The sequence below is a fragment of the Lemur catta genome, chromosome 11 (genome assembly GCF_020740605.2).
Source record: "Lemur catta isolate mLemCat1 chromosome 11, mLemCat1.pri, whole genome shotgun sequence".
In the NCBI taxonomy this organism is placed as follows: domain Eukaryota; kingdom Metazoa; phylum Chordata; class Mammalia; order Primates; family Lemuridae; genus Lemur; species Lemur catta.
Genome location: NC_059138.1, coordinates 18066330 through 18091460, shown reverse-complemented (window position 1 = coordinate 18091460; position 25131 = coordinate 18066330). Strand labels below are relative to the sequence as shown.

The window sequence follows — 25131 nt, the reverse complement described above, 5'->3', positions numbered from 1 at the left end:
GCTCTCTGTCTGGCCCTGAAGATGGGGCCAAACACGGTCTCTAGGACTTTCTCTTTCTAATTCTATGGAAAGTGAGGGAGGCAATTCAACCCCTGCTGGGACAAGAGGAACTGGGAAGGGTGTGGCAGGCTGGCAGGAAGACAGACACAATCACAGGCACGAGGCCTGAGTGTCTTGCCAACCTGCTGGCTGTGGGTTAAAGGTCTTGAGAAAGGGGGTCCTTCCCTGTCTGTACCCCTGTGGGGAGCTGCCTCATCTGTCCGTGGTGCCGTGGACAACCTCTAAGTTCCCATCAGTCTCTGAGGGGCTGCAAGTCCATCTCCTGCCAAGGGTTGGGGGGTGGTCTCATGCCCCACACTCTCACTTCCCACCAACATTCCTGCAGCCCCAAACCAAAGAATCCAAGAATAAAACTTTACTTATAATGGCATCTTGCATTGTCCTCAGGGGTTGTGGTTTTAAACTCATTCCACTCCATCTCCCCTGGACTTCCAATCCCCTTTCCCTGCTCCGCCTTTGCGCATTTCCATAGCACTTGTTACCTTCTCACACGCTATGTCAGGTATCCATTTGTTATGGCTATTGTTTGCCCCTCTTGCTAGAACGAAAACCTACTTAATGGGTACAATGAACACTATCCAGGTGATGGGCACACTTATAGCCATGATGCAAGCATTACAAAAGCCATCCATGGAACAAAAACAGTTGTACCCCATTAATAATTTGAAATAAAAAAAGAACATAAACTCCATAAGAGCAGAAATCTTTATTAAAGGATGCAACACAAACCCTGGAATCAGGCCACAGAATAGGTGCTCGATAAATCTTTCTTGAATAAAAAAATGGATGAAAATGACCGAGAATACCCAAAGTTCTCATTCCCTCTTCATTTGTGCTCAGGATGTAGAACTTCCGTATCTTACAGTGAGGGGCAAACAGTCAGGGACATTCTAACCGGAGACCCAGCGGCAGGGGTAGGGCCCAAGTGGCCCAAGGTGCCCAGCCCCACCAGCAGCGTGGACTCTACTTCAGGCCACGTCACATCCATGCCTCCCTGCTTCGAGTCCCCGGGCGTGGAAGGTGGGCATGGATCCTACCTCTGTGTTCACACTGCTTACGCTGCCCCAGAATAGCACAGTGAAGGCACTTTGCTGTGGCTTCCTGCCTCCAGCCAGGAGAAGGAGGATGCAGAGGGAGCTGCAGGAGTGTAAACAGTAATTAATTAGGCACTGTGTGTGCACGAACCCTGCGCAGTGTTACCAAACACTGTGGGACTATCGGGCCCTTTTGGGCCTCCCATTACACATGTTCACAAAGCCAAATGATGATTTCTAGGCTGCAATTAGGACTTCTTGCCCTGCCATGTTCAAACCAAAGGTGTCAGGGACAATGGCCTCTGAACACCTCCCGTAGGTGGTGACACAAAGAACAAGGTATAACTCTAGAAGAAAAAGATGTTGACGAAATAAAAAGGAAGGCAAATGTGGTTGATATAAAGGGAGTGCCAGAAAAAGGTCCAAACCAGCATATTTCAAATGCAGAATATTTTAAAACAGCTTTTGTTGCACCTTTCTAAGAGATTCATCAGAGAGCACGGTGTGCTGAAATTTCAGGTTTGAAATCTCGGTGGGTCAGTCACCTTGTGCCCGCAGAGCCAATACTTATTTGAATAGCTTGCACCCCAAAACCTCAGTTGGCCGCTGCCTGTGTGCCATTGGCCAGAAAGGGCAGCCTGCTCCCACTCCTAGAAGAAAACAGGTTCCTATGAAGAGATAGTTAATTCACCACCTGCCATGCGCCAGGGACCATGCCATGGACTTTACACGCATCAGCTGCTCCTGATGCCTGGCAGATGGACCCCGCTCCTCCGCGTTACACATACCAGAGTCCTGAGCTGGGGTGTGGGCAGCGAGCAAGCAGCTAAGCACACGGGCAAACAGCGCGAATCCCAACTCTGACCCTCAGGAACTGCGTGGCCCGAGACAATCCACTAAACTTGTCTGAGAGTCACTTTCCTTACACAAAAACCAGAAATAATCATAATACTTCATTGTTATTGTGCGAATATGAGAACGTCCAAAGTGTGTCAAATACTTAGCCGAGAGGGCAACAGTTAAGGTTCAATAAATATTAGCAACTATGACTACCCAAAGCAACGGGTCTCTACAATTCTCATCCATGCCCACTGGGAACACAACCCCGTGTGCTATAGGAGGAGAGGTTGGACGATGTGGACCACACACTGGGCTCCCAGTGCCTGCCGAGGTCACCTGAGGGCTGGAGAGAGAGGCGAGGACCCGCAGCCCAGCTCCGGGCTGTTGGAAGCAGCCAGAGGGCAGGGGAGCAGGCACAGAAGAGTCTGGGCCGTGGATGGACTGTGCAGGTCGGCATTCCACCACCAGAACCTTCCACAGCTGCCCTGAAGCTGCAGCAATTGTCCAGGAAACTCCAAGTCTGGTGTAAGTCAGGAGTGACTCAGAAAGCCGGCAACTTCGTGGAGGAAGACGAGAGCAGCCCTGTGCCTTCGGTTTGACCCGGCTTCACTGAGAGGCACGTCGTCCCTGAGGACCCAGCAAGAGCTGAGAGCAAAGGCAGGGCTGGCAGCATGCTGAGGGGAAGCAGGCCCGGCTTCCTAAAGTGGAGGCAGTGGGGACCTGGGGGACGGCAGGAGCCCATTCCCCATCCACACCCCTATTGCATCACCCTACAACTTACACAGGCCACTCTTGCTCCTGCCCTCCCACGCCTGGGAGCCTATCTCCTCTCCTCCTTGCTCCACCAATGGCTGCAGTCATGAAGGGGTTAATGCCTGAAGACACTCTGGGCGCCTGGAACTGAGGTGAGCAAGGATGCAAGGGGCTGCCACACAGTCAGCAGTTCTCTTCTGCTGGGATCCGGCAGGTGCCCGACGCAGCTGGACCAGAACGAGGAGAAGCCGCTGTCCAGCTGGAGGCCCGAGGGAAACAGAGGTAGGGAGGAGCCTGCAAACGCGCAGACCTCGGTGTGAGCTGCTACAGCACCTTCGGGAGTCGGAGACAGAGGGAGGCAGCTTCGCACAGAGCTTGGTGCAGAGCAGAAGCACAATGAGTAAGTGTTGAATGAATGAGGGAGGATGGCCTGTCCCTAGAGAGCGGGCCTTCCTCCCAGGCTCGGAGCAGCTTCACCTCCCCCGTTTCACATCCCAGATTTTACCCGTTGTCACCACCACCTTACAGCGGCTCCCCCATAAGCCAAGGCCTCCTCCCGGCCCCTCGCCTTCCTCCTCATCAGCCCAACAGCTGCAGCCCCGACCACCCAGGGCCCTGCGGGCACAGCCCCCGGTCATCCCTGCGCATGGTCTCAGGCTTCTTTGACAGGCCAGGTGCCTTCCTGTTTCCCCAGGACTCAGCTCCGGTCCTCACTCTCCATCCTGCCCGTGCCATTTCCCTCCCCTCTTTCCTCTCATTCCTCGCTGATCCCTTTCAACCAGTCCATGCCCACCAGGCCCCCTGATCTGGCCCAGGCCCCTCCTCCAAAGTCCTTCTCCGTAACACCTGCCCCTGCAGTCCCTCAGAACCGCCCCCTGCTTGTGCTCTCATGGAAGCCTGTTGTTCTTTCTCCTCATGCGCTTCCAGCAAGTTTTGTTTCAGCCGCGAGAGACTGTCTTGCGGGCAGGTCTGGGGCAGAGAGCTTAGACCCGAGGCTGTCTAAGCTTAACTCCTCAATCTGCCTGTTACCAACGTGTGCAACCTCGGGCAGGACTTTTCAGAGTTGTTGGTGTCCGTGGCTGAAACACGGGGCTCAGACTTCCAAGCTCGGAGCTGCTGTGAGGATATCATCAGGCGGATGACGCAACGCTCTTGGTCGAGCGCCTGGCACATCCTAGTGCTGCACGCACGTGCCTGTGAGTCACAGCTAGTTAATAGGTAGGTGTGGTCAGTTAGGACGAAGAAGAAGATGAGATGCTATGATGATGAGGATAACGTAGCAGAGCACAGCTCCCCCAAAAGGCCCCCCCAGAACAGCTCTGTAAACACCAGTTGCTCAATAGATGCTCAGTAAATTAATGGATGAACACATGAGTCCCATTAACAACGGAGAAGGATCCAAAGGGTCCCAGCGTCCTCAGAGACTTTCTCCCAAGCTTACAACTCTTTGATGTCCCATCCTTAAAGGACCAACCATGCTGGGGTGTCAGCAGCAGCCAGCCCTGGATGGTTCCCCGTGGGACCCTCCCCAGCCCCAAGGCGCTGTTCTGCAATTTTCTTGACAAATAAATAACCCAGGGAGTGTTAGACAAGCGCGTATAACCTCAACATCTGCTCTCTCTGACCAGCTGGGCTCTAGGATCTTTCCCTGCAGCCTCATGTAGCGGCTGGGGTGTCGGCCTTGTCAAAGGCCCCAGGCTGCCATCCGAAGACAGCTGTGTGTGTCTTTGTGAGGCCAAGAACAGCCCACGTTTGCCTCACCTAGAGTGACGGAGCGAGGTACAGCTTCCCAGAAGGTGGAGAACACAACTCCTCCACAGAGGCTGGGGTCCCCCCATCCACTCCTCATCCTTGTGGACGCCTCGGACACACTCACTTCCACTCAGCTCCAGAAGTGCACCGGTCAGTGTGGCGCCCCCGGCCTCTGGCTGAATGGCGGAGGGTTGCTCTGAAATGTCAGTGGACTTGCCAAGCCCTGAAACAAGCAGGGATTCAAGTTTTGCTTAGCTGGGTTGGATACCAGGATTTGAAAGTAGCCAGCTCCTGGGCTTCCTAGGATAATTTTGTGTGTGTGGTCAAAACAAAGTGAGGCGGAAGTGTGAGATGCGTGTGACCTTACCCAAGCCCCAGCTCAGGCAGCACTGAGAGTCTCAGAGCTCTTCCTGCAGTCTCCCAGGGGCTCCGGTGACACATCGTGCACACCTCATTATGGCACTTGTGCATTGAGGCACGGGGTCCTCAGTGCTCCCCCATCCCTCCCACTAGCCTGCGTGCTTCTGGAGTGCAGAGGCCACTCCTATTTCTCTGACCCAAGCTCACGGGAGCCAGGAAGTGGAGCCCCAGACTGGAGTCTATGTTTTCTGGCTCCAAATCTGGACTCAGCAACAATTCACATAAAAGCAGGCATTGTCACCAGCCATCGTAATAATGTTCAGTGTCATCCGGCAAAACAATGACTGCAAAAAATTCTTTGAAGAGCGAGCCTGAGCAGGGGCTATTGCACAGATTATCACGCCTTCCCGAGTCCTTCACCTCCCTGTCCCCAGGGAGCTCCCCGGCACAGCCATCGCCTGCATCTGACTTTTTCAGCAGCCACTCTGGGAAAGAAACACTTGCAGCCATCACGAACGAGCACCCAGGAATTCACGAGGCCTGGGGTGAGGCATGTGAATGGTTTGCAGTCAGAAAATCTGTTCCCAAAGATACGGCGGGGGACAGCCTTCCCCAGGCTTAGAATACTGTAGCTGAGAAGGGCGTCCCTGTCCGGGGATGACATCACCAGACGGAGCTGGAATGCACAGATGCGGAGGGCTGGGGGCCCTGGGGGCCAGGAGGGAGCATGGCTGTGAGATCACAAAGGGTCTTTTGACCACCCTTCGTCCCGGGGAAACCACAGAGCCCCGGCTTTAAGTCGCCCCCGCCTCCACTTGAGGGGTCTAAAGACACCCTCCTCAAATGAGACGGCGACCTCTGATCCCAGTGAGGGAGTCTCCAGAGCCCAAGTGCCTTGAAGGAAAAAACAATAATAATGAGTGCCTGTATGGGATACTGATTCCGCCAGAGCCTGTGGAGTTAATTGTAGAGAAATGAATTTTAAAATAAGATATTGGAAAACCATCCTCTCTGTCACTGGCCACAGTTATTACGATTATTTATGCAGCATCACCAAGGCTCGTGTGTTTCACAGCAATTAAACTATTGATCTCCCAGCTGTGAGGCGAAACCCACAGCCACTGGTCCTTGTCCTTCGGGAGTTGTCTCTCCCCATGCTTCAGGTGAGGAAACTGAGCCCAGGGAGGAAGTCACCAAGGACAGGAGAGTCAGTGGTTGGGATATTAATATTCATAATCACTATGATAATGTGATATGCTAATGGTATATTAACATATTATACTAATATGTGCATTAACCCGTTTGGCCAGCACTTACTCCGTCTTGGTGTTAGTTTCTAGGCTTGCCCCCCAGATCAAATAGTGCATTGACTAAAAGCAGGGGTTCCAGAGGGCATTAACAAGGGCCGCAAACCCAGCTTTGCCAGGAACTAGCTGCACGACCTTGGGAAGTAAGTCAACTTCTCTAACCCCTGCTTTCCTCTCTCAAAAAATGCAAATCGTAGCCGTACCTACCACATTCAGCTGACGTGAAGGTTTAATGAGTTAGTAGACGAAAAGCATCTAGCACACCACGCTCACACGATCAGAGCTAAGCCTAAGTCAGTGGTTATCATCACAGGCGTCCGTGGCTACTCACTGACCCGGGACACGCCTCCCGTACCGCATATCACACAGCTACATCACTGGCAAGCGGGAGAGGGAAGGCTCGCGCTCCTGGGCGTCCCCACACTGAGATCTGAGGGACGCTTCATTCTTTCCTGATGGTCTTGAGGCAAGAGCTGGACTTGGACCTCTCTTGCAGCTGGTCCCTTGGGTGTCCCTCAGCCCCCTCTCTGCCCGCCACACTGCACCTCAGGGACATGTCCCAGCGCCCCACCATTTCTCCTCAAGCTTACAGTCAATATTAAGCTAATAAAAGTTACACAAAGTCTTATTTATGAAATGCATTTAAAGTACGATTTTATGTGTTTTTGAGGACATGTTAAGGGATAAAATGTACTGAATGGTGGGAGTCTGGAACTTCATAGAAATAATTCCCCTCCACAAACCTTTTTGCTATAGGAAGTTGCACGCTCCCAGGACACAGTCTCTTCAGCCACACGGTGTGGAGGGGAAACGGGGTGATAGAAAGGACTGATGCTTGTGTTGGTCCAGCCAGAAGGCAGTGGGGACAGAGCAGAAGAATGGAGGGAGAAGGCCATGGAGCATGAAGAACCAGGGACAGCTCTGGGTGGTCAGATCTGCATGACCCAGGGAATGGGGGGCCCAAAGAGCAGGCTGGAAGGGAAAACCGGTGTGAGTGGGAAGAAGAAGAGAGTCTGAGACCTGTGGAGTGTCAGTGGTGGTGGCCAATCGACTGGTCACCTTTGGAAATTCAGGACTGGCGCTTGGATAGAAGGTCATTGCTTAGGACAATTTGGTCACTGCTATTCTAGAGGTGGATTGTGAAATTATGACACAGAGACACTTCCCACAGCCATAATTGAGACCACCACAATGCCAGGCTGCCCCTCCAACCCTCTCCCTGAGGGTCACTTTGGACACATCTCACAGATTACAGAACACACATTGGCAGGTGCCTGTAAAAGGGAAGAATACAAAGTCACATTTTCCCACTTCCCTTCATGTTGCCCCAGACAACAGCAAGGGGCTCACTCAGTTTCAAGACAGAACATTCTTCCATTTCCCATTCCGGCAGCTTAAATAGGCCCCGTGCCTTAACCTACATGAACTTACAGATAACCAGGCGCCCACTCTGAGGAGCACAGGAAAGACACACCTAGTCAACTGCCTTCTCTGCACCATCACCATCATCCTTGAACTTCAATATTTGAGAAATCTTTCTTTGGGTTAAACATTTTCAAGGAATTAAAGAAAAGTCTCATTTTGTACCACAATTTTCACAATTTTGCTTAGGGCTGGTTCAGGGTCTTTTTCCAAAGTCTGTGCTGATTTCAAAATCCAAAAATAGCTACCATTACGAAAAAAAAAAAAAATCTCAAGGTTTACTTCCCACCCTGACCTAAAACTTAAAACAAAATGCATCACACTCATGGTTAAGTGTGGTTTGGCCTTTTCTCCCCAGAGACCTTGGCCTTGGGTCAGAGCTTTTGGTCAGCTTCGTGCCAATGCCCACGGCCAGGGGTCGCTGGCTCCCTTTGGCTTCTTGGGGCCTTCTGAGGTTCCCCCGAGTCAGGAGGGAGGGGAAGGAAAGGCAATGAGAACACAGAAGGGAGGAGAGGAAGGTGGGGAGCTGAGGGTTGAGGAACCTCAAGAGAAACAGATTTTATAGGCTACTCTCGGGCTCCAAAATGGGTCCCCACAGAGCCTCTGCATCACCAGACTCTGGGTCCTGCATGAGAACCTCCCTGCGTCTCCACCCGGGACCTCCGGCCCCTTTATTTCCCAGCCCTCAAGGTGGGCCAGGAAAGGCATGATGGAAACACTTCTTTGCCCCTCTCCAGCCCAGCAGGACTTGGATCATGCCGGCTTGCCATGCTGCAAAAAAAAAAAAAAAGGAGAAACAAAAAGAAGCCAGCAACAAAATCGTCTTACGTCACTTAACTTCTCGGATTTCTAAGCAGGTAATTATTTTCTCATCTTCCAATGGACTGCAAGTACTTTGGAGAGTTTTTATTACAGACACTCCATAAATAAAGGTGTCAGATAATTAAGGATAATCTTATCCTCCACCCTCCTAAGCAAGTTGTTTATCCAATAGAGCACTGTGCTCTCCCCCCAAGCATTCTCTTCCTCCACCTTTCCCTCTAGCGCCTACGTGAGCCAAAGGGAGGATCTTGGAGCAGGGGAGACATTCCTGCGACTGGGGTCTGGGACACTGAGGACCAGAGGGACTCCCACACTGGTCCGCTGTGTGTGACCTGTGGGAGTCTCGTTTTCTCCAGTGCACTCCATCACTGAGCTCTAACCCACCACCTGCGGGGTAAAATTCCACTCGGAGATGCAGGAGAGCCAAAGAGAGTCGGGCTGGTTTCCACCCTCCATGGCTTCTTGTCTAAGAGAATTAAGATTCATAACACAACTTAGAAAGTAGTTTAATATTTATTTTCTAATTTAATTCACACCACACATAGTAGGTACACAATAAACATTTGTTGAATTAATAAATGTGCCACAATTTCAGTGAGATAAGGACAGTTATTTTTATTCATATTTTATGTATATACATATGTATATGTATATAAACTAAGACTCAGAGAGGCTAAATAATGTGCCCAAAGTCAGATATAGCTATAAGCAGTGGATTCAGAATTTTCAACCAGGTCTTCTCATGGAAACCCAACATACCCTGCCCTATATCCCAAGCTCCCCCTAAGTGAAGCACATTCAAATAATAGACTATGTGTGACCACAAAAAGGAAGCAATGGTTAATTGTGAGGAGGGCGCTTCCCAGAAGAGTGGCAAGTTGAGCTGACTTTTAGGATTATGACTCAAATGGCAGGAGCTGTGAAGAAGAACATGCCCTGGGGTGGGCTGGCACGAGCACAGGTGGAGATGGGAAGTGCCATGTATGTGCAGTAGAGGGTGGTCCGCTATGGTCAGGGCATGTGACTTAGAGGAACACAGTGAGGGGGAAGCCCAGGATAGTAGGTTGGATTCATGTACAAGAGACCCCTGGATGTTCTTCAAAGCCCTCAGCTTTAATCTGTAGGTAAAGGGGAAGTGCTGTATGTTTTGGAGGTGAGAACTGATATGATCTGACTTTTGTAAAATGGGGATATAAGCAATCCTTACCCTGATTTTCCAACTTGGAGACCCTGCCATGAGACCATTGAAGAAGAACATTTTCATTCCTTTAACAAAGGTGAGCACTCAGTTATTGTCTCAAACAACAAAAATACAAAATACTACTGTACCACCATGAGCCTCCCTGCTTTGTGTTGGGAGATGAATTATATTAAATTGTCCATGTTCTCCCAGTTCTTTTGTAGTCAGCTTTTTGTGCTTGGCTTAAGGGAACAACATATCTCTTTGCAGCAAGCTCTCTAACTAAAAATTTGGGAAACCTTGACGTTCTTAATATTAACTCAATCAACCAATTTAGACTCATGGAAAATGGTGGACTTAGCAACAGCATTTCACTGTAGCACTTTCCTGATTGAGTCATTATGGGGTAGAGAACCTCATCTCTCACAAGCTTCCAGGACAAGATTTTAAAATACAGATATGCCACTTGTCTATAAAGCATTTACTTAATTAACAATAGCTTAGTGCTTCAAACTTTGGAAGGTATTTTAATGTACATTATTTCAGTGTGTCCTCCCAACAGTGTGGTAGGCCAGGTTTGGGAAGTGTCCTTGTCCCAGCTCTCTAGCAGATGAAGAACAAAGCCTGGATATGAAATGACTCTTCAAGTTCATGACCACATGGTAACTCCATCAGGTCTCCTTGCCCCTAAGCCTGTTGTCCTTACCACATGGCCTTGGCCTTTAGTTCCTTTTAACAGCCCTGTATGTAAGGGGTTTGTGTCTGATCAGGAAAGTACACTACTTAGTTCTCCTCCTCCCTAGTTCCATCAATGAAGAGTGGAATGCGTAAATAGGGTGCTATAAAACTACCTGTGGTTTGAGTTTAGTTGTGTTGTGTTGGATTGGGTTGGGTTGAGTTGGGTTGGATTGGAATGGATTGGGTTGTGTCGTGTTAAATTGGGTTGATTTGGGTTAGGTTGTGTTGTATTGAATTGGTTTGTGTTGGGTTGGATTGGATTGGATTGTGTTGTGTTGGATTGGGTTGGTTTGGGTTGGGTTGGATTGGATTGGGTTGTGTTGTGTTAGATCAAATGTTGGGTCAGATTGAATTGTGTTGGGTTGTGTTGGACTGGATTGGATTGGATTGTGTTGGGTTGTGTTGGATTGGGTTGGATTAGGTTGGGCCAGATTGAATTGGGTTGGATTGTATTGCATTGAACTGGAGTGGGTTGGATTGGATTGGGTTGTGTTGTGTTGTGTTAAATTGGGTTAGTTGGGTTGTGCTATGTTGAATTGGATTGGGTTAGGTTGGACTGGATTTGATTGGGTTGTGTTGTGTTAGATTGGATTGGGTTGGATGGATTGGATTGTGTGTATTGTGTTGAATTGGATTGGGTTGGGTTGGATTGGATTATGTTGTGTTGGATTGGGTTATGTTGGTTGGATTGGGTTGGTTGTGTTGTGTTGTATTGAATTGGGTTGGGTTGGGTTGGATTGGATTATGTTGTGTTGGATCGGGTTGGGGTGAATGGGTTGGATTTACTGGTCTGTGATTCAGAAGAGCTGGAGCAGCAGTCTTCCCTGTTTGCTTTCATTCTGTGGCTTTCAGTGTCCGTTCACTTGCCCTTGCTGAGCCAACGTGGTTGCATAGTGACCAAGCTGCGTGCAGCAAGAGCAAAGTGGGGCGCCACAAGCAAATGTTCATGGTGCTCCAAACCGTAGGACAGGACCACATTGCCAGAATCCCAGTTTTGGGGAGTCTCCCAGCCTGCGTCCTCCCTCAGCTGTCTCAGGTTACACCTGGCCAGGCAGCTCCAGAACAGGGTAGGGAAGAAATCCAAGAGCAGGGAGGGGAGAGCAAGAAAGAGCCAAGCAGAGCAAAGGGAGGCCAGCGGGCGCAGTTTGCAGGCCAGAGAGCATTCTCAGAGCACAGGAATCTGAGTCCCAGGGAAGGCTGTGGTCAGTTCTCCCCAAAGACCTGAGGTAACCCGGTCAAGGAAACTCTATCCGGAGTGGAGAGAAGGCCATCTCAGCAGTGCCTCCCACACACGAGTGGTCCTGCAGGCAGGCGGGCTGGAGGGCAGGGAGGGGGCAGCACCCTTCTCAGCAGACCTGGGGGTCCCAGCCCTTCCTAGCCAGAGAGGAGAGACCGGTGACATTCCCACCCTTCTGAGCACCAGAGGTCACACCTCTGGCAGCCCCATCTGCTCACTAAGGGGGAAATTAAGGCAGAAAAGGGATCAGTTACTGCCCGGAAGCCAGAGCCTCAGGGGAAGGGGGTGATGTTGGTCTGTGTCAGTTGCTCTGAACATGGGGAGAGCCGAGCTGAGGGGGTCGGAGCTGCAGCCTCTGCCCCCTGCCTCCTTCCTGCCCCCTCCTCGTCTGGGGCTGGGAGCCAGGGAACCCTCAGCTGCCTGCCTTCCCCTCCCCACCCCCTGCAGAGCCAGCCTTTCCATGACTGCACTAACATCTTTACCTCCTGTGTTCTTTACCGGAAAACAGGAAGGAAGGAGGGAAGAGGAAGTCTTTTCAGAGCCTCTGGTGATCATCACGCGCTTGGCTTTTTTCTCCTTACCCACTCCAATGTCATCTGTCCCTGAAGGGAGAAATCTAAGGCATCTGCACTAGTCACACAGGTAATCACAGATGCCGCTGTGGGCTCCCCGGGGCCCTGGTCAGTGGTGGGCGTGTGTATGTGCATGCGTTTGTGTGTGTGTGTATGTGTGTGTGTTTTCTGATGCTGCTCTTTAGCATGTGTGGACGCTACGTTGAATTCTGCATCTCCTCTTCCAGCCAGTAGGTGGCAGAGCTGCAACAGCCCGGTGACTCCAGTCCTGCGGCGCTGGCCCGGCAGCACCTGCCAGGACTGGTCCACCTGTGGGCGGGAAGGCGTGTCCACACGCATCCCAGGTGGCCCACACGCAGGCTCCAGGCAGGACCCTCTGGAAGACAGCTATCCCAAAACTCTTCTGAAACCCCCTCTCCTCCTCTCCGTCTCTCTTCCATTCCCCTCTATTCCCCCTAGTTTTCTCTAGAAAGGGTAAAGCCTACTAATATTTACGAAGCACCTGCAGTATGATTTTCAGGTGGACATAAAACCTACCCACAGAGTTTGTGAAAATGCAATTTCTCAGGCCTGGTCCACTCAGACTCTCGGTCAGCATGGCTGAAGTGGGGCCCAGGAACTTGCATTTTGCATAAGCAGTGCCAGGGAACCCCAACTGGGAAATAGAAAACAAGCATATCCCAGGTACTGTGATGAGTGCATCCTCCTAGATCTGTTCTTAGGCCTTGTTCAATCTAGAATTCTCTCCACCTGTTTCCTCATTCAAACACATCACCACTGCACTCCTCTGCCAGGAAGTTTTAAGCTCTGCGTTCTTAAGGGACCACTTTGATTTTTCCTTGTGCTGAGTTCCTGGTGTTCTGAGATCACCAGACTTCCTGCCCTGTAAGCAGGTTTCTTCACATGCCTAGCTGTCATCCTAGCCTTTCTTTCATTCGGTGTTGGCTCTTGAAATGCCTGGAGCCTCCCCTGCCTTCCTGGCCAACCTCTGCTGGGGTTGTGCAGGGTGACACGACACTTCCGTGCTTGTCCCACACTCTCCGCCCCGGCCTTCCCAGCCGCCTGAATCAGACTGCCCTGTGAAAGGCTCCACAGTCAAGCCACTTCCAGCTGCACCCACAGGCATGCTTGCAAAACAGGGCATCTCCTTTGAAAGTCAGCATGACATAAGAACACCCAAAGTGGTCATACTGTGTGCTTCTGGGGTGACAATACAATCCAACCCTTCAGACCCTGTGTATTTGTTTGCTAGGGCTGCCATCACAGATGGCCACAAGTTTTGTGCCTTAAAACAACAGGAATTTAATCTCTCACAGTTCTGGAAGCTAGAAGGTCTGAGACCATGGTGTTGGCCGGGCCGTACTCTCTCTGAAGGTGCCAGGGAAGAATGCTTCATTGCCTCTTCCTAGTGCTCATGGTTGCTGGCCGCCATTGGTGTTCATTGGCTTGTGGATGAGCATAACTCTCCTTCACATGGCCTGTGTCTCTCTGGCTAATTTCCTTTCTCTTATAGGGACACCAGTCACTGGATTAAGGCCCACCCTATGCCACTATGACTTCATCCTAACTTGATTACATTTGCAAAGACCCTATTTCCAAACAAAGTCACATACACAGGCACAGAGGTTAGGACTTCCACATTTCTTTTTGGGGAATATAATCCAACCCACAACACCCATAAACCAAAGATGCTCCACTCACTTCATGCCTCCTGATTGGGGAGGGACAGCAGTGTCTCAGTGCTTCCCCAAGCACCGAATGACCTTTGACAGGAATGAAATCGTTTCTCTCAGTGGACACAGTATGAAAGCCCAGTTTGTATGTAGCCCCTGGCGGCTTCCTGGATCACAAGAGTCTAGAACAAGTCAGCTTTGGGCTTCCCTGGTGCTGTGGTTCCAGGGTGTGGGTGCCTGACCACCAGCATCTAAAAGCTTGTTGGAAATGCAAATTCTCCAACCTCACTTGGACCTACTGAATCAGAAACGCCATGGGCAAAGCCAGCAATCTGTATTTAATAAGCTTTCTAGGTGATCATGTGTGTTCTAAAGTTTGAGAATGACTGCCCCAGCAGCAGGGGACACAAAGGTGTCCCCAGCAAGTGCCAGAAGCTGACTGTATCACTTGTTGCCAAAAATCTCCCTGCCCTTCCGCCCATCCGTTCCCAGCAGCAACGCCCTGCCAGCAGCCCTCCCCAAGGCCCTCCCTGGGGCTGCTGGATGCCAGCGCGTCACCCCACGCCACGTTCACCGGCCACCTCTCCTCACCTGGCTCTCCTGCCGCCCACACGCTTACTTGCAATGCCCTTACCTCCCTCTGACTCTTTCTCTTGACAAAGAGAAGCACTTGGCAGGGGTTGGTTAAGTTAACTCTGATCACACACAAAACAAACTGTTATTTTTCTATGTGCCAAGCTGCTGAAGGCAAGGATGTCAAGCCCAGGGTGTGCGTGAACGTAAGATCTACAGCCACCCTAGCGTGTCTGTGTTCCAGGCAAGCTTTTTTTTTAAATCATGGTCTAATTCCCAGGGATTTGCCAGTGACAGCCTCTTGGATGCTCATCGTGCTGGCTGTGACCATCTCCGTACACATTCCCTGACCCGGGGAATGAGCAACTCCCATAAACAGCAGACGGTGGGTCACCTCTGACATCTGCTCTCCACAGTTCTCATCCCCTGGAAGGGCTTGCTCAGAGCGAGCGGGGCTGAGATGCTGGTGCACCGTGTGTTTGCTGCGTCGTGCACACGAGCAGACAGACCTGCGGAAGGCATATAGACAGGCAGGAGGGAGCCCTGGGGGCCATGTAGTAGAGGGTGGGATGTTCAAGGCAGATTTCAGAGATATTTCTGCGGTTGAGGGTGGGGAGGAGCTGAAGTGCAAGTACTAGGGGAGCCCTGTGTGCAGGTGGCCGACCTCCTGGGACAGTCCCAAGTCCCTGGAGAGACTGCCCAGCCTGTGCAGGGGGTGGGAGAGGCGGGTAAGCCCATGTGGGGAGGAGGAGGGGGCATAGGAAAACCTAGAACTCCACCCCCAGAAGAAGGTGGCAACAAGCAGAGGATGTGGGCACGTTACCACCCAGTCTCCATGCCTTTTTTAGACACAATTATTGTAGGATAGTAGTGAGAAAAAAAATACAATCAGGACGAATATGATGGGGAAAAGGGTTTGCAAAAGGAACGTGCTAGAGAAATCTGGAAATCTTTCATTCAGGCACTCCCGTCTGAGACACAATTTGCATTGAATCTGGAAACCAGACAGACAAAGGCTTGAGTTCAACCTCACTAGCAGGACTGCCTTTTCCATCTCCATTCTCCTGGATGTGACATCAGCATGCCAGAGGCTGTGGCTCCCACTGTCTCTATCACACAGCAAGAAGGTAGCACTGCGGAGTGCCGGATGCAATTCCAACCTCTCGGGGCCACTGTGCAGCTCCAACTCCAAACAGTGGCTGGCCATACGGAGGCGAGTCACTCTGTCACTGTTGCTCATTTAGTTGGAAACACTCGGCCCTTCTTCAGCACCTTATATGCCATATGCACTTTTAAACCATTGTGACTTATTTTGCTTTGGAAATTTAGAACATTGGGTCACTCTTTGAAACAATCAGAGATGCTCAGGAAGAAAGGGATGTCACAAAACCAGGTCTGGACACCCCTATCCTAGGGTTCAGTTTCCTGTGACTTAGAGACCTATTCAGGCTGTAAACAGGACAGCTGATGTACTATCCGTCTGGTGTCCCCTCCAGACAATGTAAACCAGAGAGGCCTTAAGATCAAAACTGCAAGGGTCGGGAAGGGGGCACAACTATATCAGTGCGTTCTCCTTTGGCACGGATGAAATACACGGGGTGACATAATGGAAATTCATGGAGGGAAGAGATCTGTGGGAGGAGAGATGCATAACTCAGGTGACCACTGAGCTGTGATCCCCGCGAGTTCACCTTGTCTGGCCTGTCTTCCCTCCTGCCTTCCCTGCACCCACAACCTGGCCTTAAATCACCTGCCCGTGTGCACGGCCAGGAGCCAGCAGATGATTCATGGACCCCAACAGACAGATGCCCTGGTGGGCACAGGAAACCGAGGGGTGGAGGAGGATGAAGAGGAGAGATTCCAGGGCTCTGAGCCCGTGGCATCTTAGCCTGCCTCCATGGTGCTGTTTTGCCCCCAGGAACCTAGGGACTGTCTTCTCCAACCCTTGGCGTTCCCTGCTCCTGCCCAGCTGGGGGAAATGGGCCAACCACAAAGGCTAAGAGCCCAACTCCAGAAGAAAGCAACCCAGTGTCTCCCTCTCACAGTTGCTTTCCTCCCCCAGCCAGACCTCTCATCTCTTCTCCTTTCTGCCGTCCTAGTGTTTTCTCCTATCTTACCACCCTGCCTCTATATTGGGGATTTGCCTACATTTGTCTATGGTAGAGGAGACGGGGGAGGGCTGGATGGTGGAAATAACTAATTTTTACTTAGTTTTTCTTCAGAGAATGTAAAGATGTGGGTGTGCTGATGCACTAGTAACAACCACCATGGTACTATGTGGTCCATTAGATTTTAGTTTTACAAAGTGGGCTGTACTTGCATCATCGCATCTCATCCTTACAATGATCTGAGGAGTTAGGTGTTGTCACCTCCAAGGCCCAGGAGGAAGCAGTAAGGCACAGCCTTCCACACTAAATCTCCAGCCCAGGGGCCTGACTTGGGGACACCTGGAATCTTTCAAGATAATTCTAGGCACCCTCCCTCCAAAATAGGCCTGCCATGTCCTCCTGCTGTTCAGGGACTCTGCTGTGCAGGCTGTCCCTGTACCAGGGGCTCCTCTGGCATGATGCTCTTAGGCCATGGGTGGCTGTACCCCTGCCAGGCCACCACAGTGTGGACCATTCTTAGGCTGTGATCACGCTTCCAGGTTCTACAAAAAGATCCGAACACAAGATTGGGAAATCTGTAATATATCGTACAGATCTGTCATGTTGGGAAGACTTGCAAGTTTCATGTTTTTTTCTTGCCACTTCGATATCTGGGTGGCTGTGGGAAAGACACACCACCCTCTGTGCCTCAGCTTCCTCTCATGGCAGTGAGGCCCTCGTGTCTCTGTGGCTCCTCCAAGCACAGACTATGCGATTCTCCAGGAGGTGGAAACTGATTGCCCTGCCAATCATCTCAACATGAGCCTCCAAAGGAAGGAGCGGGAGCTGGACCACGCAGAGCCCGCAGGGAAAATCGGAGCCAGCAAACAAGGGGTGAGGAGGGCCCTGGAGACAGTCACACTGTTTACAAAAATTAGGATCTACCTAAAAAGTTAGTGGAGAACTACAGACAAGGATGTCAACCAGTAAACTCCAAACCGGATGCTAAGATCCTTCCAAGAAAAGAGTGGAGGGAACAGATGGGAAGAGAGGAGAGGGAGAAAGAAGAAAGGAGTGAAGGGAGAATGGAAAGAAAAAAAAAGAAAAATGTAAAAGAACTGCCAGGCTTGACACTCACGTGAAAATGTCCCAGCACATTTGCATTTCCTGGTAATAATCATTTCTGTTTTTATTTATTCTGGCAGGGTTTGCATGTCATGTAATCACTGTTTTAGTTCATTTCCCGCCAATGATAGATTGTGATAAGTCAAGTTGGTTGTTAATAATGCTACAATTTACTGAACAAATTTTGAACTTGTAGTACAGCTTCATTAATATGTTTAATTTATCGTTACAATTCCTTCAGGTTAATGGTTTGAGAGTATGTTGGAGTTTAATCTGAGCAGTTATTATAAAGTGCTTGTTTCTCGTTAAAATCTAAAACTGAGATACCCAAGATTTACTTGGGATAAACTGGCCAGAATAAATCTCCCTTTGTTTTGCATGGGGAAAGGAATGAGAGTTAGCTATTAAAAAACGCTGAGAATTGGAGAGCTCCTTCAGATAAGTTTAAAGTAATTTTGCAGATTAAACGACCTTTCCCCAGGGTGAGTGGGAGAAATGCTTGAAGCCAGAGTTTATTCTGGAAGGGTTCTCTGGCTGCTGCAGGGTGGTAGGGACATCAGAAAAGGAAGGAGAACTGAATTTTGCCAAAATGCAGTATAAACATTGCAGGTTTCTGAGAAGGTGTCTGAGTGTTGGGTGACGGTTTACAGGAAGCAAAATCCACAAAGATTAGAACCGAGAACATACACACACACACACACACACACACACACACACACACACGCCCCAGTAGAGCACAAAACAGAGGACAGCAGCCTCCTCTCCTCTGGCTGGAGTTTCAGGGGATCCTCTGCCTGGCAAACTGCCACAATGCTCCCCCCGCTGGTCGCACATCTGCCGCCACCCACCTTAACATGTAGGGCTCCTCAAACTGGTTCATTCCTCTGGGCAACTTTTAGCTCTGCTCAGGAGAAGGAAGAAACCCTCACTTCTGTGGCTCAAATTCAGCCACCCAACTGCTCAGAGTGGTTTCCAGGGGGCCTAAAACTCCCCCGAGATCTGGGGTGTGAACAAGGATGCTTTGGAGCTTCGGAGAAGCATCTCGGTGCCTGGCCATCTCCAGTTAGCGGGTTTGTTAATAACCAAAGACAGCAGTGGAATTCTTGCCATTGTAATAATCAGGCCCCTCTGAACATATCTCTACCATCCAAGGCAATCTCAGGAAGACAAGTGTTACGGGCCGAATTGTGCCCCCCAAATAGATATACCGACGTCCTAACCCCGGTACCTGTGAATGTGACTTTATTTGGAAATAGAATCTTTGCAGATGGAACCAAGATAAGATGAGGTATTAGGGTGGGCCGATCTAGTATCACTGGTGTCCTTACAAGAAGAGGAAAACACCACGTGAAGGTGGAGGCGGAGACTGGCGTGATGCAGCTACAAGCCCAGGAACGCCGAGGACAGCCGGCCACCAGCAGAGGCTGGGGAGAGCAGGGGGAGTCTCCAGCCAGAGGCTCAGAGGGAGGCTGGCCATGCTGACCCCTTGATTTCAGACTTCTTGCTTCCAGAGCTGTGGGAGAAATCAATTCCTAATGTTTCTGGCCACCCAGTTCATGGCACTCTGTCACAGCAGCCCCAGGGAACAAACACAAGCCGGCAGGTCGTCCTCAGGGGCTAAGGATGGCCATGTGAAATGGGGGGTGGACACGGGCCCAGCAGGGCCCCCGGCTGAGCGAGGACACAGCAGCCCTTCCTACCACTGCCTAGTCTCTCTTCTCTCCTACTGACCTTGAACTTAATCACCTTGTATGACGGTTAATTTTATGTGTCAACCTGACTGGGTCACGGGTGCCCAGATGTTTGGTTCAACACTGTCGTGGGTGTGCCTGTGAAGGTGTTTCTGGAAGATACTGGCATTTGAATGGCTGGACTGAGTCCAGCAGAGGGCCCTGCCGGGGAGGGTGGGCCTTGGCCAGTCCACCGAGGGCCTGAGGACAAAGAGGGAGAGGAAGGAGAATCCCTCTCCCTGCCTGTCTCCGAGCAGGGACGCAGGCTTCCTCTGCCCTTGAACTTGGACTCAGCCTGGAACTCACACCAGTGGCTTCCGTGGTTCCCCAGCTCACCAATGGCAGACCTGGGGACTTCTCTGGCTCCTTAGTCGTATAGGCCAATTCCTTGTAACACAGCTCTTTGTAATGCATGTAAAGAAACAGAACATATTTTTACATCCTATTGTTTCTACTCCTTAGCAGAACCCTGATGAATCCACACAGAGTCAGACGCCCCCAGTGACGGGCCCCAGGGGCTCCCATGGCCGGGGCTCTGCCCACCTCCACCTGGCCGGCCCCCCCCGCCCCTGCGTGTCTCATCCCCTCTTGCCCTTCCTGTCCTGTGCCCCCGGCGAGGCCCTCTCTGGGCGGTGTTATAACCCCACAGCAGCGACGGTGCCCACGAGTCCCAAACGTGCCCAGGCTCTGCCGCGCTCCAGGTCCTTGGGCACAGAAGTGAGCACTGTCTGGGAGGAAGGTAAAATTTGAATCCTGTATGATTTATTCATCAAATTCTACTAAATTTAAATCCTTTTATAGAAATTTTCACATATAGGTTAAAAAGTCTTTTAACAAGATCAGATCACGTGGTCCCTTTTTCCCTGTGTATGAAGAAGAGACAAGAAGCCAGTCCCTGCTGGCACAGAAATTTCCGGCAAGTCCTCCCTCTACCAGCCCCCTCCCCCACGGCTGGGTGAGGAGGAGGTTCCAGCTCTTCCTGTTGTGTCCTGAGAACAGGGAGACCTGCCCCGCTTGGGGACACAGGTGAGCTCTCTGGTCCATGTGGAAGGAAGCCGGCAGCGGGGCACAGAGAACGTCTGGTCCCTGGGAAGGGCGGGGTGGGCAGATGGACACAGGGGCGCCTCTGAATTGTCTTGCCAATTCGGGCTCTGGCAGCCCGTTTTTCTTCAGGCGTCTGACCCTGCTCACGGGGGCCGAGCTCCGCTTCCCGGTTTCCACGCTGAGCGAAGGGGTCACCGGGTCGGGCGGGGCCGGCTTCTCTTCCTCCTGACAGATCCACAGTGAGGAGGGACAGAGCATTCAAAGAGGAGCGCTGGCTCCAGGCACAGCCCTGTCAGCCTGTCAAGCAGAAGCCTGTTCTCCACGAGCTATTTTGAGCCACCTTCTCAGCTGCGACTCTGAGCCTCTTGGCCTGTCCCCTCCCCCACCCGCAGTCTTCCTCCCACCAAGTCTTCGTCATGACATCACTGAGGCTCGAGGGTCTGGGGGCGGGCTGGACAAAAGGAGCATTTTGTGCAGGAAGCCGGAGGCCAGCAGGATGGGGTGGCCGCCTGCCCCTCCCCGCCCCACCTCTGGTCCAGTGGGCCAGGACGCCAGGACCAGAGGGTGCGATTCTCGCCAGAGCCAGGAGGTTCCACAGGACCTGGCCTCGCAGGACATTGGGGCAGTCATTCCTCAGAGAGGGTGGGTGTGTTCTGGCCCAGGAGCTGTCCGGCACATTCCAGAACTGGGGAGAGCCAGGTGGTGTCCAGAGAGACTGGTGCACGGTCCAGGGGTCCCCAGCGCCACCCTAGCTGGAAGAGCACCTCCAGAAAAGCACCCCCGCTTTGGCCTGAGGGGAGGCACTGTGGGGAAACCCTGTGAGCCAGCCTCTAGGAGATGGCCTTTATGTCCCCGGGATCTGCCACGCCTGCCTCACAAGCCCGTTTCCCATAGACTCACCCTGGTCATACACCCCAAGCCGCGCCTCTGCAGTCCCCCCGCACGGACCAGCAGGCCCCTCAGAGGCACCTCCCGCTCCACTCCATGCACGCTGGGGGTGAGAGCGGAGCCCCTGAGGCTGGGCTGGGTGGGGGCGCTGGGGCCAGGGAGCCATGCACGGGGGTGCACAGAGCAGGCACTAAAACATGACAGTTTATGTCTGCACCACAGGGTGTGTCATTGGGCATCAGCCTGAGCGTGCGCCCAGAAGACCACCTGACGCGTGGGACGAACGCAGCAGCCTCCTCCCCAGTCGTGCCTGGCAGCACCCACTGTGGGACAGGGGTGGGCGTGCTCCTGCTTTCCGAGGAGCCACCCCCTTCACCTTGTATCCTGCTGAGGTGGGGGGATCCTGTTGACTGGAGACCACCTGTGGCCGGCACAGTCCCCGTGAGAACGGGCCTTTCACGGAGAGGGTGCTGCCGTCCTCCAGGCTTAGTCCCTCCCCGGGGACGCACTGCTTAGAGACACATTCTCTGCTGGGCCACCAACTGCCCCTTCTCATGAGACGGTTGGCCCAAGGCGGGGAGAGGAGCCTGCACTTAGAACCGCACCTGCCCTGTGCACACCTACCTGACCGTCTCAAACCAGCTGTGCAAGCTGACACAGATGGCAGTGATGCTAATGACCAAATCCACCGACCTTTATGGATCACTAACTAGGCGTCAGGCACGGTCAGGCGCTCCGCAAACATTTCATGCCACGTTCACGGCAGCTCTGAGAGGGAAAGACCACTGCAGATGAGGAGAGGTGGTCTTTTTTCCAGATTCAGCCACTGAGGATGCTTCGTCTGGGCTCAGACCCACATGGTCAGGTCTCTGGGGCAAGCTCGGTTCGGTTGCTCCAAGGCAGTGGTTCTTGAAGTGTGGTCATGGGGCCAGTCGCAACAGCATCACTTGATTTGTTCAAATGCAAATTCTCTGGCCACTCCAGACCTCCTGAATCAGAGACTCTGGAGGTAGAGCCCATGGTCTGTGATTTAAGCTGCTCTCCAGGTGATGTGCACACACGCTCAAGTTGGGGACTGCTGCTCAAAGACACCTTTTTGTCAGCCATACAGGACACCTCTAGGCAGAGTCTAAATGCCCTCACCTGGCCCCTTCCTGAAGGTGGAATCTGTCTCTTAAATCAGCTCCAACCTTACCCTCTGTCACTCACCCAACCCATTCTGCAGCCTCCTCGTGACCTTTGGGAATACCACCGTCATCACTTCCTTGCTCCCTGCCTCACTTTGACTCTTCGTATCGTCGTGTGTGTGTTCCCCTTTTTACAAGAGGGTGTGTGCCTCCTATTTGTATCCCGCAGGACTCTGCCCAAGGTTCTCACTCCTGAGCCTGCCTGGACCCTGCTGTTGGCCCCCCGCGCAGGGACCCAGCGTTGTCACACACTGCCTTCACAGAGACCAGAGAGAATTGATTAAGCACAAGCCTTAACTATGGCAGCACTGCCCAGGAGCTGGGAGCCAATTCCAGCTGCTTTTCCTTGTTTGCATCACGAGCCTCCAGTTCCATCAGATTGTTTTTAATTACCAAAATAATAATAATTCACAGCCCTTTGCATCAGCCATTCTCAAGGGACCCAAGGGATCGAAGGACAAGGAGAAAAAAATGAGTTGACCTCTGGTCTCTGGCTGCCCTCTGGAAATACGGCCGGTGGGGCCCCACCCAGGAACCTGGGCTCCCGAGTTCTAGCCCTGCTGCCCCTGCTGCTCCCGGGTTCTAGTCCTTATCCGGTGGCCTTGGCCCAATCATTCTGAGCCCTCTGTTTACAAAATAAGGAAGATGCCACCGTTCAAGCAGGTATTTCCGAGCTTAGAGGGAGCCTGGTGCTGGGCTGGACACTGGGTACAATGCACATGAACCTAACTCCCTTCAGGGGTGCTTTGCATTGTGTGTTGAGGGCTAACTGAAATCCAGAAAGTGCTGTGCACACACGGGGAGGTGAGGCGAGGGATCACAGAGCAGATTTCTCTGATCTGGTTCTCAGGGAATGAATGGGATTCTGCGGATGGAAGAGAGAACAGTCTAGTTTAAGGAACGGCAAGTGCAGAGCCACAGCGGTGGGAAGGACCGAGGCATTCAGGGGACAGCGAGGCGTTCAGTGTGGCTGCAGCTGAGGACACTTTGGGGGCTTAGGGGGGAAGGGAGAGCCCTTCGCAGTGTGGGCCACCTCCCATCAGGGGCCCTTGGGGACATCAGCAGTGACTTAATCGATGGCTCACAGTGGCAGAGTAACCATCAGAATGAAGTTTTCCAGCTTTTGTAGTAGTCACTACACAGGGGGAAATGTTACCCACTCACCAGTGCGTGATCCAGAGGGGACAGGAACAGTGAAAGGGCAGAAAGGGTCCTCAGGGCTTCTTCTGCCCTGTAGGAATCCTGAATATTTCTTTACATCACCTTTAAAATGTAAACACGTAAAGAAGTTGGCTAAGCCAGAGAGTCCACTGGGGACCCTTCCCAGCTCCAAACTGTGCCCGTGTCTGGCCGTGAGGAGGTAGCGGACCACCAGGAAATGCTTAGGGGAATGGCTGAGTGCCCGAGCTGGGCCATGGTTTTGATCTGGGTGGTGAGTCGACTGGGCTCACAGGATGGGTGTGCCCGAGGTCACAGACAGCACCACTAACCATGGCAGGCACTCGGTGACCACGTGTCTGTCTCCACATCACAAAAGCAGCCCAAGACCCCTGGCATCAGGGGCTTCTGTTGGTGCTGAGGAGCATAATATTGATCCATGTGTTTTTCTAAATAAAGGGGAAGGCCAACCAAGGGCACTGGCAGAGCAAAGCTGCCCCATTTGCTGCAAGCCCCCGTCACCTCTGACTTCCAAACTGCTGCCTGGGTCTCAGGGTCCGCCAGTCACTGTCCAAGGTTCGAGGCTTCATTCATGCTAAGTCCGAGTGGAGACTGGGGCTAGGAGGGGACGGCAGGGAGGGGCAGACCAACCTTGGCAACAACTCCCTGGCTATGTTCGCGAGAAGCTTTGTTCTGCATCACCTAGCTGTGTAATAACAGCGGGAATTAATACAACCACAAATTAATAGCACAGAAGAGCAATTGGGAGGCAGAGATACATTCCTAATGGGCTCAGCTGAGAGCAGAAAGAAGACGGATATGGGAGCCTCTCCCGGCCCTGGCCCCTGACCCTTGCCAGCTGCACACGGCCTCACCTTTGCCAAGGACGGGGCCTACCTCTGCCAAGGGTAATCGGGGCCTGCAGCCTGTCCTGCTCCCTGGCCTCGCTCCCCCCGCTCAGGCTGGGGCCCAGGAAGTCACAAGATGCTCAGCTCTTGGCTATCGGGTCTGAGTCTTACACTTGTCCTGCCCCACTCCCCTGACGAAGTGAGAGCATTTCTCTCCATTGCCCTCCTCAGATCCTGTGGTTATGGAGAGCTGTCAGGAGCAATTGTCTATTAGGCTCAAGTGAATGGCTCACTTGGCCATTACATATAATAACCTCAACTTGACAGCATTTCTCCCATAATCATAACGGTGGCTGTTGCTCTCGGGCTTTCCTTCCAGGCCACCCCTTCAGAGGGCCCAAAGCACCTGCCCCAAGCAGCATGGTCACAAGAGGTGACGGGCAGAACCCGGTGTGTCCCGTGAGCTGCAGGGAGGGTTCCAAGGGCTGGGGACCTGTGGTCCTGCCCTCCCCATCCTACAGGAGGAGGAGCAGTGTCACAGCAGCAGCTAGAGACACCTAAGGGTCTGTAAGAGAGCAGAAGGGGCACATGGGGCTTGAGGTCTGGGTTCTCCACCCTGTTCGGCCACAGGACTCTGGGCCACCTTGGGCAAGGCATGAACTTCCACAAGCCATATGTACATCTTCCCTGGAAAATGCAGGGCTTGGAGTGGAGGATTTCCAAATTCCCTTCAAGCACTCA

General features: G+C 52.2%; 1 protein-coding gene across 1 annotated transcript in view; it reads right to left on the bottom strand.

Annotated features, from left to right (window-relative positions):
• Nucleotides 1–25131, bottom strand: part of PLXNA4 (plexin A4) — a 345855-nt gene that overhangs the window by 162239 nt on the left and 158485 nt on the right. The gene's annotated exons all lie outside the window — the stretch shown is intronic.